This window comes from Ambystoma mexicanum, chromosome 2q (genome assembly GCF_040938575.1).
Source record: "Ambystoma mexicanum isolate Mex_15411 chromosome 2q, UKY_AmexF1_1, whole genome shotgun sequence".
Classification (NCBI taxonomy): Eukaryota; Metazoa; Chordata; class Amphibia; order Caudata; family Ambystomatidae; genus Ambystoma; species Ambystoma mexicanum.
In genome coordinates, this window is record NC_090924.1 from 738191809 (window position 1) to 738204458 (window position 12650).

The following is a 12650-nucleotide window of genomic DNA, read 5'->3' on the forward strand; positions in this document are numbered from 1 at the left end:
TCTCTGTGCCAAAACCCCTCCTGATCTCTGATTGCTATTGGTTCAAAATAGGGAATTCATCAAGATGTTTCGAAATTTTTTTGTATGCAGTGCAGTCAAGGATTTTCAATAAGAACGGCGTATTAGATATGGGCTTGTAACTGAGGGGCACCTCCGGATCAAGGCTGGGTTTTTTCAGTATGGGGGTGACCCAGGCTTTTTTTTATATCAACTGGAACAGACCCTTCTAATAAGGAAGAGTTGACAAATGTACAAATAGCATCCAGGAGAATGGGAGGACAAGATTTAATTATCATTGACGTACACAGGTCTCCCTTAAAACCTGGTAGCTTTCAGCTGTTCTACAACTGTTGCTAGGTTTTCAAACCCGACATGCATAAAATTAAACTGGGGAATAAAAGGCCTTCTGACAAAAGTCCCCCGCCTGTCAACAATCGACGCAGGCATTTTTTTAAAAAACTATATCCAGCCTGATGCGGTTGAGCTTATTTTGCATCTTGAATCATTTGACAACAGGATGCATCCTTAGTTAAGGAACTAGCTAACGGAGGGGAAATATTCTCCTGTTCCTTCAATATTTTAGATAATTCTTTCACATCAGACATGGCATTCTGGATTCTTGAGTTGTGAAAGTTTTTCTTGGCAGCCACAATCTCTGATTTGTGCACTTTAGCAGCTGCTTTGTAGGTCGCTAGAGCTTGAGGGCATTGATTGGCTTTCCAGAAATGGAAGAGCTTAAGAGAAGAAGATTTCAATTTTTGCAAGTGCGGTGAGAACCAGGGTTTGCTTTTCTTCACTTCCAAGTTGTTTCTGGGTTTCAAGGGGGCCAGGGAGTTAGTAATGGCACCCAAGTTGTCAGTAAGAATTTTAGACATATCAGACACAGGTATAGAGTCCCCAAAAAGGATATTGGAACCAATTTAGGGTTTGATTTTTTTCACAGGTGAGAAGCTTGAACTTCCTCACCAGTATGGTTCGGGGCTTTTAGCCAGAATCGAAAAGTGTACAAAAACATGGGCAGACCATTGACAGGTGGTGATCAAGAAATCCTGGCTATCAACATTATTCATTGAGACCCAATCGGTGGGTGGGGACATGGATTTGTTGCTCAAACCCTAACTCTGTGAGAGTCTGCTCTAATTCTGCAACCAGTGCGTCATCTTGGTGGCCTAACCAATAGTTAAGATCGCCTAACAGGACGAAACAGGAATTAGGCTTAACAATCGCTAGCAAGTAATTAGACAATGCTAAAAAAAGTTTTCTGTTAGAGACGGGGGCCTATATATTAAAAGAAAATTCACTGTCAGTCCTGCATTGAGGCCCACCTTTATATGCATGTCTTCTATTCCATCCATGATATGGCAATGCACTGACCAAATAGTGACTTCAGGTTTATATATGAAGGCAACCCCCCACCCCGCCCTCCTCTCCCTTCTGGTCTATCAGAGCAAGTCATAGCAAAGCCTTCAGGAATAGCTAGATCTAAGGCTGGGCCAGCAGTGTTAGAACCCCATGTTTCAGTAAGTGCTGCAATGTCAATGTTGTTATGTACTAAATAGTCATAGACCTCGTGAGCATGTTTGGTCAAAGATCTAGTATTTAAGAGCAAACATGCAAGTTTAGATGCCGGGTTGATGACTTGTTTCACGGGCACCGAATTTATCATACCAGTTTCTGGCATTTGATTGTCAAGCGTCGCGTTATCAGACTGAAGGGGAAGGTCAGCACTAATCAGTGTCCCCTTTAAAGTTCCCAAATCGCTCACTACCTGTGTCGAGGGAAGTGAGTAAACCGCACAGTCATCTTCACAGGAAGGGACGCTAAGCGTAGCGTTAACAATAGGCGTAAGAACGTCTTGGGGAGTAGAACGGACCGCGGCTTCATCCACCGTACTAGCCACTGGAACATTAAAGATGTTTCTTGCGGCTGCTATGGCCGCCAGGACTTCAACAATTCCCATGGTTGGAGACAAACCAACATCAGCATAGCAGTCCCCACATGTCCCGAACACGGATCGGCACATACCGGCTTGCTCGTTCGCGCCAGTGCGTTCAAGCCGGGTTTGAACTAAAGAACGCTCACGGAACTACAAATCCAATGGGACTTGTAGTTTCTAGAGGAGCAGCGTGCATGCAGAAGAGGGATACTGCTTTAAATTGCATGGATTGAAGAGAATAGGTAGGACCAAGATAAGGGCACTAGTGTGCACTAATAATACAATAGAATTGACTAAAATTAAAATAGCACAATTAAAAACAGTCTACAATAAATTATGAGCAATTAAAAATAAGAGCAGCAATTTATCAGGCACACTAATAGCAGCACATAAAATGGAGCAACAAAGTAAAAATCAATGAAACAGCAAGGAAGTTTGGCCCTTAAATAGTGGCACAGACCGGCTTGCTCCTTCACGCTGGTACTTCCAACAAGCGCTCTGGAAGCACTCTAGGCCCTAAGGCTTTGAAAGTGTTCAATCTGGTGATCTCTTTGGCCCTTGATCGGGTAGCCGTTGCGACTATCTCCGGATCAGCAAGATCATTACCCAACAGACATGGGAAAGAGATGGATTCTTTCACCTCGCCAGCTGAACTCTCCTGTTGCCAAGGGGCACTTGCTCTATCCATCAAACCCACTGATGCTACAATCAAGCCCATCAATATATTGGCCTGGCTGTACCCACTGCTGGGTGACAGCAGCGAGGCTAGGTGCAGTGTCTCAGACTGCAGGGGTTTTGTGTGCATTGATATACACATATTCTAAATAGAGTTGAGCATTATTGGGAACTGGAATCTCTTCTGGAGACCTGATACCGTTCCCATTCAGTGTAACCAATCCACATTCGCCCACTTCTTTGCCTAGGGGGAAGTCCTTCTCTAAGAGGACCACACTAATGATGGCCTCTTCCATGAATCCAATATTCACTGTGGCTTGCTTGGGTAAGCCCTTGCAAGCAGGATACACTTTTCTATGGCCCAGCTCCTTACACACAAAGCAACCTTTCGGTGGTGAGAATGCAGATGTCCCACTGTTAGGGGTGCATGCACTCTTCTTTTCAGTGTTTACAGCTGAACTAAAGTTTTGGGATTTCCCTTCATACTTTTGGGGACCTGAATTCGAAGAGGAGTCGGTAGGGCCTTTGTCCTTCCCATCCTTGTTTGCTTTTTTGTCTGAAGATTTTTCTTGTGGTTTGTGTGTGCGCGACTGAGCCTTTCCCTGGACTTGAGTACTCACAAACCTATCAGCAGCCTTTGCAAGCTCTGAAGGGTTTGTGATAATCTTGCCCACAATATGCTGGTATGGGTAACCTCACAATTCTTCAATACATGCTCACACGCAATCAAATTGTACATTCCTTTAAATATGACAACTTTGTTACCAGTCACCCACATGCTCAGATATTTCAACAAGTGTGTGAATGTTTCAAATGTCTGCCCACTTTTCTTTCAGAGCTCTATGAAACTCTTGAGATACTGTTCTGGGGTTTTACAGAACTTCCTTAGGAGGGCCGCCTTCATGCTCTCATAAACAGGCCTTTCCTCAGGAGTTAACCGAAGAATTGTCTCAGTCCCTGGTGTCGGTAAGTGGCTCATCAGCACTGCAGCCCACAGTACCTCATCCACCTCATGTAGCTGTAAAGCAAGCTCAATTGCTTCAAACCAGTCATACACATAACTGCTGCTGGATTCCGTATCTCCCTCTATTCCCTGGGAAATGTTCAGGGGATGGATGTTGATTCCCTCTTTGGAAATTCTGGCCTTCCTTCACTGGCGGAAGCTGTAAAGCAGACTGTACCTTCAGCCAGGGTACAAATTAGTTCATCTTGTTACTCCTTGCAACGTCTTCAGATGATCTGCCAAAAGTGGGTCTCAACCCTCTTTCAAAGCAAGGTGGGTCCCAGTGATTGTTGTAGGCTAAGTATGCTTTACTGAACCAATCCTGGGTCCCCACTCGAATATTCTGTTATGGGTGAGGTCCTAACCAGATTGCTTTGCAACAGGAAAGGTAAAGGGGTGAAAACATGTACTACTGAGTACCACCCATCTTCCTGTCTGTTGCGGATGAAAGGGTCTCTCTGGTTAATTGAGCTCTGTGTGGTTCCTGATTAAAGGCAGGTCTCCCTTGAAGTTGTGGCGAGAACAGACCTTCTGTCTCCATCAAATCAGATACTCCTATCCTCTGAATGGGGTCCCACTGTGAGTGTTGCCTACTGTAAACACATGTACCAAACATGGCAGCTCACTGTCATTGATACTGAGAGGCGGTAGCTGGCATCAGGTTGGCACAGATGCATATCAAAGGTGGTTGGGTTTCCTGTCTTTTGTTAGCCCTGTGACCAGGCCTCTCGTGGGCCTGCTTAAATGAACTCTCATCAGTATGCATCCCTGCCACTAGCAGGGCCAACAAAGGATAGGTTGGATCCAAGGAGACTTTGTTATTTGATTAGGCTGGCTGTGGCAGGAGGAAGGGTTTGCCCTCCCTTGATGTACTCCTGGGTGTCACATTCCAACTAAATGTGACAGGGAGGTTTGTGCCTGTAGGCTGTGTCCACCCACAGTACACATGTCTATGTGTATGTCGTGTGGCGAGCATAGGAAAATGTGTGTAGATTATCCCCACACATTTTCCAGAGGTTGATCTACCATCATTCAATTTCATATACAATTTCAAAAAAGCCCAGGTGAGCATACACCCACTGTGCGGATGGTTAAATTCTTCACAAGCCCTATCCAGCCTAGCCAATGGTTAGGGATTATGGGAGTCATAGTGCAAAAGATCTGCAGAGCTGCAGACCCCTGCTATATAAGATGGTTTATTATCCTTTAAGTTTACAATCATATCTAGAGATGCCTAGTAGATGTTCTGGGTCTTCCTTAGCAATCCAAGGTTTCTGGGTTAAAGTGACCCCACACTTCTTTCTTGTCCTTCCTGATTTCTTCGCCATTTGGGTGATGCTCTCTTAGCTGGCAAGATAATCCCCTTTAGATTTATTTCTGAATATGCAGCCAGGAGTTGTCAAAACAAAGGCGCACAGGGTTTAAACCATAAAGGAGGCAACCTCCTGATGTGCTTGTATCTAAGGGAGCCTCCTCTATTCCCTCTTACTTCTGAGTGTCCACTCCTTCTGCCCCTTTCTCATCAGGGGTCCCTCATATTCATAGGCGCATGACCATTTAAATTCAAATTTATATTCATATTCATCCACCTGCCACACTGCTGCAGACTTTTCATTTGCAGGACCATTAGCTTGTACTCAGGTAACTCATGTTCCTGTTCTTGACATGAAGCACAATGATTCGCTATCACTACTAGTTACCATGCGTGTTTTCATCTGCCACCCCACACATATTGTTTTCGGCTGCTGCTGAAATTTGGCCATGAGGCCTTGAACAAGTGAAGTGGCCATAGCTTCTTGGCAGTTTCCACCAGTTTGTTGATCTCTGAATGTTGTGTAAATACAATCTGCTGGAGGCTCACGTTTAATATGCTTGGAGTTGCTTATTTTTGGCCAATCCATTTCCCTTGTGCACACCACAGAAATGTTAACCAACAGATTCTCCCTTGCTTGGGTTAATGCTGGCCTTGTCCCAAGTTTTGAGCTGGTCAACTACTTTCTTGGGTTAAATGCTGGCACAGCTCTGTTGGCATAATTACCCTCATTAACTGGTGTATGCTTGCTAAGAAAGGTTTTAATACTGCACAACCATTTTCAGTTCCTTTGTACATTTTTCTGGCACTCACCTAATGTTGTTAAACTCCTTTGACACATTCCTCAAATCCCAAGGGATCCATGTGGCATGTACCATTACTAGATTACCTGAATCATCTTTGGTGACCCTTCGTAGCTGCAGCAATGATGCCTGTAGGGATATGTCAGACTTACCATACAAAGAACTTGCATGAGTATGCAAAGTACTAATAGTAACTTTAGAACCAGAAATACTTATTTGCTTGCTTGGGGTGCACGTTGGTGGGGGCAGTTGCTGCACTTCCTGGCCCAACCTAGTTGGGGTCCGGGATTGTATGCACTAGGTGGCCGCTGATAATCTTTGATATCTTCTCCTTCCCTACCATTGACATAATTTCACCAAAATGCCAGGGGTAGCGCAAGTGACATCACATGACACTTGACCTCTGATGATGTCACAGGAAATAATGTCATTTGACCTCGCCCCCAAGTAACATCACGGGAACTGATGGCACACAACCTTTCACCTCAGTGGCATGACATAGCATTGTTCCTCAGTATACTAAGAAAAATATGGTTACGATATCACTGTAATATCCTAAAAAAATACAAATTTCATATATCAGTAAATCATCCTGAACAAACATGTACATTTGTGTGCTGAGAAAATGCTTTGATAAAACAAACTCACAACTCATTATAAACCACACTAATCCAAAGGGGCCTAAAAATAGGCAGGAAACCATATAAAACATTAAGAAACCTGACATGATGTGGTGTTACACATAACAAGCAACCTCTCCAAGCCATACATGCCAAACAATAATTGACACAGAAAAGAGGAGACACAGGGTGAAAAATCAGAACCCATTAAAAAGATATGGGAAAATAGGAGCACGCACTCTTTGTATTTGTGCAAAAAGGCACTGCCTAAATAAGACATGCATGGAAAACTACTAGCCCATTGACTGCCATGGAAGAGAGTGCTTAAAAGTGGGTGCACAGATGACGGTCACCTGAATGTGCTCCCCCGTCACCCGGGCCCTATAATGTGTGTTTGCCCCCATGATGAAGAAGTGACCATACTGGTGGACATTTGAGTTGGTGGGCTACATTTCGCCAGAAGCCCAGAGGAAATCGGTGTTGGAAAAGCAGAGATCCAGCACCCTTACCAACAACCCTGAAACTGAAAGAGTGCTGGGGAGGCCGAGAGCAGAGACGCTGGAGTGCCTCTGATTAGGCAGACCCGACGAAGAAGTGGATTGACCGGCTCCTGCTCCCCTTCCTAGGACAGGAGGGGGCTAGAGGTGAGGATGGGGGCCGTGTCCACCCCCGGACACATGGAACCGGCTGAGGTGCTTTGCTTCCCACTCCCACACCAGCATCAATGTGAGCCGGCTCGGCGGGGGAGCCCGCAGGGATACTGCAGGAGTTGGGCAGTGCCTCGGATGCAGTGCTTTGCTCTCCCTGCCCCCATCAGCACCAAAGTGTTCCTGCCCTGTGCGGGGGCCTGAGAGGCACGCCAGGAGTTGGCTTGTGCACCTGCTGCAGGGGTCTGCGCCTCCCTCCCCCATTAGCATTAAAGTGATCTGGCCCTGCGCGAAGCCCTGATGAAGATGTCAGGAATTGGCCCGTGCACCATCATGGAGAGCTGAGGCCGCGTGCCTCCTAACCCCCGCACATATAGCAGCGACATTGGACCATGGCCGCCCAGAGGTTTGTGGCGATAGAGCCTCGGAGAGTGGGACTACTCCGGGCCACGGGATGATCAAAGCTGGCATAGAGTGCACACAAAGGGCTAAAAGGGGGCTGCAGGAGGGGCTCCCCCAGACCTATGGAGGGTGCTCGCTCCATCCATCCAGGCCCTGGGGCCCACCTGACTCTTTCCTGGGGTGATTGTAAGGACAAGGCACTTGGGTGCTCCTAGACACCTTGGGCGCTCCTAGACACCTTGGGCCTGCCAGATGAGAGGTGACCAGCGCTGGGAACCGGAACTAACAGTGGGTCGACTGGAGGGCCACGAAGGGAGGTGAGGACCTCCTGTGAAGGGGTGTGTGCCAACCTCATTGCACCTGAACACTGGGGATCTGAGAAGACAGAAAGGGCAGACTGAAATTCAGCGAGACCCTGAGAAATATAGTTTCGCCTCTCCTCACGGCTTCAACTGAGGCCTAAAAGTTTGCCGGGTGCCACTTTGACCCTCCCCCCGCTGGAGGCCAGGTGCCCAAGGGGGGGACCTGATCCTCTGTGGTTTCCTATTCAGGTGTGGCCCCGTATGGACCCCGGGTCCAGGCTTGCAGAATTTGCATACCGGAGCAGGCCTGAAGGAATGGACAACAACAAAGAGAGGGCGATGGCGGCTGGAGGTGAAGACTCAATGGCTACGAAGAAGGACATTGCATTGTTGCTGAAGGATATCAGGAGTATCAGAGCGTATATAGGGGGCAAAGATCACTGCCAGACTCGACAATACGGAGAAGAGGTTTTAGGAGGTGGAACACAATCAGTCCTCCCTGAATACTATTGAAACCCAAATGGACGTGAGGATAAGCCAATTGGAGAGGAGAGAGGCAGATATGGTTCTGAAGATGGATGATTTCAAAAATTGTGAAAGGAGGAACAACCTGCGGATCTTCGGGATCCCGGAGAAGGTGGGGGGGTGGAAAGAGATCTCAGATGAGCTATACATGAGATCACAAAACTCCTCTTCCAGGACGACTCCAGGACAAAAATTGAAAGGGTACACAGAGCGGGTGGCTCCCCTGGAGGGCCGAAATCAGTACTGGCACAATTACACCATTACCCCGATAGGCTTAAAATTCTTGATAAACCTGAAAGCAGGGGACAGTGATGATGGGAACAGCAAGAGTCACCATTTTCCAGGACCTTTCCTCTCTGACGAAGTGGTTAAGTGGAAATGGGGTACACTATCAATGGGGATTCCCGTTCTCCATCTCCTTCGAACTGGATGGGCTGAGACAAAGGCTTGTGACTGAAAAGAGGGGATACACGGAGCCACAGAGGAACTGTTGGCGGAGGAGGGATCGGCCGTAGGCCCACAGAGAGAGAATGATAGCGACAGGGGTTGGCGCATCAAGGGACCAAGGAGAAAAAGGGTCCCGGGCTCAAGGACATTCCTGAAGTTGAACATGACCCCTCCCAACACGTAATGATTATAAACCCCGAGGCGGCTCAGGAAGGGTTGGAAGGGAGGAGGGGGGGTCTGTACCCTGGGGGGCTCGGCAGGGAGTGGGGACATCTGTGTGACTATTGGTGGACTATGGAGTGCTTCATGGGAAATTGAGTTTTTCTTCCTTCAGAGGCAGTGTTAAACTGAACTTTAGTACTTTGAAGTTTTTGTTGCTATTTTACTGCACCTCTATTATGCATACCATGTGCTTGCAGTCAGGTGCACAAAAATACTTGCTGCTGAGCTTCTTTCATATGTTAAAAAAAGAAAGAGAAGCTTAATGTGAGCCTCCGGTCTTGACATAGAATTCAGTGGAGAGACCATCTGGGCATGGGGGCTTGCCTGTACCTAAGCTGTTAATGCCTCTGGAGATTTCTGGAAGGTTGATGTCATTATCTAAGTGGGAGAGATTTGGTTGAGGGTATGAGGATCTGTCAATATTATTTAAAAATGAAGTCATATTATGGGGAATAGAATTCTCAGGAGTGTATAAATGAGCATAAATCCTTTTAAAACAGTTCAGTATTTCGTTGGGATGATGATGTGAGATGCCAGATGTGTCTTTGATATGAGAAATTTAACAAAAATTAACAAAAATGTTTTGTTTTCAAGTAAGAGGCTATTGCTTTACCGGCCTTATTGGATGTTTGGTACATTTTTGTTTTATATTTAAGAATGGTCCCTGTTGGTAGATCAGTGATCTCGTTATTGATTTGGAAGCGTAGGGCCATGACCTTATGGAGATTGAGTTGGAATTGCGATAATAATGTTGCTCAGCTAGAGTAAACTGGGAATAGAGGTCATCCAGATGTTTTCTGCGCAGAGCCTTTTTTTCCCCTGAGAAAGCCATAATGTGGCCTCTAAGGGCCGCCTTGAGCGCATCCCAATTGTTCACAACTGATGTATCACAGTCTACATTATCTGTATAGAACTGTTGGGCAAATGATTTAAAGGATATAATAAATTGAGGATCTTGTAATATAAAGTTGTTAAATTTCCAACGAGATTAGGGTTTGTGCACATCTGAAAGACTGAATGAGGTACATACAGGGGCATGATCTGATATTATGATGTTAGCAAGTTGGGAATCAACAGTAGAACCTGTAAGGGTTTTAGTAGAGAAATTATAGTCAAGGTGTGAGAGAGTGTTATGTGGGGATGAGTGAAAAGTATAGTCAAGTTGGGTGGGGTGAGATAGCCTCCAGGTATCTATAAGGCCAGTTGCAGCTAAACATCCCAAAAAGGATTTATGAGACTTGGTAGTTTTGAACAAGCAACTGGATTTCCTATTGAGAAAAGGGTTAAGGACCTGATTGGCAACCCCACACATAATTAAACTAGTGAAGTTATTTTGAAGTATCATTTGATTAATGGAGACCCAATAATTGGGGTCAGGCATAGTGGGACCATAGATGTTTAGAATAGTAATGTGTGTAGATTCAATCGAGAAGATCTCCTGTTGATGTCAGCACCCTTATCTAGAATTTTGAAGGGTAGTTTCTTACTAATTAATATGGGAACTACATTTTTCTTAGCGTCTGCCGGACTAGAAATTATTTCTTTGCCCCAGTGAGACTAGAGTTTCAGTGCTTCTTTGGTAGATACATGTGTTTCTTGTATAAAGGCTATGGAAGGATTGAATTTATTAAGATGAGAGATGACCTTACATCTTTTAATGCGGTTATTGCAACCTTTGATGTTCCATGTGACACACTTAAAGATCATTTTAACATTTCAATAATTATAGTGGTATAGCCTAAAACCATTGAGGATACATATATTTTGTGCCAGAGAGATATAGCCAAAAGTACATATATTCAGAGAAAGACACAAAAGGAAGATACATCAGGAACAGGGAAGGGGAGTAGGGAATCTGATCATGAACAAGTTCTTAGGGCACCAGAATTTGAGACAATAAAGATCCGACTGGATATGGGAAAATAAAGGTAGGGAAAAATGCAGGGATAGGTGCCGCCAGCTGAGTAGTCAAAAGGAAAAAGAGCAACTCAGGATGAAAGAAGGACGTTGCCAAGACACCCGTCCCAACATGTTATAAAAAAAGGATAATCAAGGCGTTAAGTAGAAGACAGCAAAGCATAAGAGAGGGTAACACAATCATGTAATGGAAGAGGGAGAGGTGCTGGCAGGGGAAGATGCGTCCATGCCTTCGAATTTGATAGAGCATGTAAAAGCTCTTAGGTCTGCAGGATCATCGAACACTGCGGTGCGACCTTCATGTGTTACTTTAAAAGAGCATGGATGGTAAAGCCTATACCGAATATTGAGCTGCTTCAAAGCTGGACCAAAGGATAGGAATACCTTCCTGCATTGAGCCGTACTTTTGGCAACATCTTGTGAAATAAATATCTTATTACCATTCCAAATGAGGGATTTATGTTATTTTGCAGCAGATAGGATGAGCTGAAGTTGGGAGTATTCAAGAAGGTAAAAAATCAGTGTTCTGGATGAAGGATGCGGAGAAGTAGAGGCAGATGATTGACCAATTCTATGAGCATGTTGAATGTTTAGTGCTATATCTAAAGATAAGTGAAGTAGAGCTGGTAGAAATGTTTGTAGAAAAGCAATGGTATTTACTCCTTCGGAGCCCCCCGGCAGACCTGAAATTCTAAGATTGTTATGTCGACTTCCATTTTCTAAATCTTCATTATGCCTTTGAAGATCTTTGATAGACTTCTCAAGTTGTGCCACTCTTGGGGATTCATCTTCCACGAGACCGACTCTTCTTTCTACCTCGTCCATTCCCTTACATCTGTCATCTAATTGTTGTAATTCTACATTTGTTGTCTCAATGAAGTGCTTAAGTGATCTAATTTCGGATAATATGGCTTCAAAAGCTGGACCTGAGATTCTGAACAGGGGTGGTGCGTCACTTTTGGGTCTCTTAAGGTTAGTTGAAGAGATGGTAGAGTCTTTAGTAATAGGCACCCCGTTTTGAGTGTTTTTACTGGTGACCAGGGTGGCAAAGGGAATTGGTAGGAATATATTGAAGGTGAAGATACTGATGTAACAATATTAACACTTGACAGCAGAGTAATGCATACGTGAACGAGAGCTGAGGGCACTGTTTAGCAATGAAGAGATGCCATCTCCAGCAATGGTAATCAATAAACTTCCGGAAAGCGTAGAGTAATCTATCCAATTCAATTCTGAAGCTGGTGATTAGTGAAGTGACGTTATTTCCTGTAGCTTACAATTTTTATAACCATATTATGCAGGCTGCCTTTATCCTGTTAAAGGAGATCAAATGAAAACGACAGAGGATAATAAGGAGTAAACCAAGGGAATGAGATTTGAGGGACTTTTAGTTACGTCTTGACAGTGATGCTTTGGGCCTCTGAGCTCTACGATTGAATTGGAGTCCACGTAGGCATATGTTGTGCACAGCATGGGAGCACAGAAAAGTATTCCAAGTTAATTCAATAAAGGTCAAGAGAATAGCTCAGATGTATTTAGTAGTGGACAAAAGATAGTTCAAGTAGTCCACATATATTCAGGAATGACCAGAAAATAGCAAGAGAAATGGTGGTAATTTTTGCATTATGCAATGTCACCATACATTCTGGCAGCAGAGAAACAATGCTGATGTTCAAGCTGCCACGTGACCGGAAAGAATCCTTAGTAGTAGGGAAGCATGTAAATGAACAGAATTAGTTCTCCGGGAAATGGTGAGAGAAAATACTGTAGGCAGTGCAATCTTTCTGCTTAAGGTGCCGTGAGAAAAAATTGTAAGTTGAAGGTGTTCGCAAACAAAAA